Genomic DNA, 623 nt, shown 5'->3' with positions numbered 1-623 from the left:
AAAAAAAAAAAAAAAAAAAAAAAAAAAAAAAAAAAAAAAACGAAACACCAGCCAAAAAGAAGCCAGGAAAAAAATCATTTTTTTCCTGCTAATATTGATGTAAAAAGAACATCAGACAACTTTGCAAGTTAGCCTCTAAACTCAATACATTGTTCTGTCTGTCTGTCCCTGGTGTCTGTAGCCTCTTTAGGTTCTGCAGTTCTACCCCAAGTTGTGAGTACTTATAAAGTTCCATAAACAAACACTATGAAATGAAAAAGGAAATTACTCCACACAGGTTAGGGTTAGCTGCTTGAATCCCAGCTTCTCTGCATCAGGACTATACCACAACTTGGAAGAAATCAGTCAAATGTGTGTTTTTCTCCTCCTTTTTTTTTGAGCTGTTACTGTGTTTTGTTTGATAATTATTTTCCGTCATAGATTCTTTGCTTATATCTTTAACAATGAAGGTTTTGTGTTTAAAATGTATGCATTGCAAAGGTAGTTTCACTGAAGTCATGCATCCTTAAGTAAGATGAAATATGTGTATTTATTGTCCTGCTTTCTAAGCCGTAACTTGTTTTACTCTGTGAATTTGCATTGAGTCACTCGTTTGCCACAACTCATCATTTTAGTATTGGAAA

The sequence above is a fragment of the Fukomys damarensis genome, unplaced genomic scaffold, assembly GCF_012274545.1.
Source record: "Fukomys damarensis isolate Sample0158 unplaced genomic scaffold, DMR_v1.0_HiC HiC_scaffold_16, whole genome shotgun sequence".
Lineage (NCBI taxonomy): Eukaryota > Metazoa > Chordata > Mammalia > Rodentia > Bathyergidae > Fukomys > Fukomys damarensis.
This window is presented reverse-complemented; position numbering follows the sequence as displayed.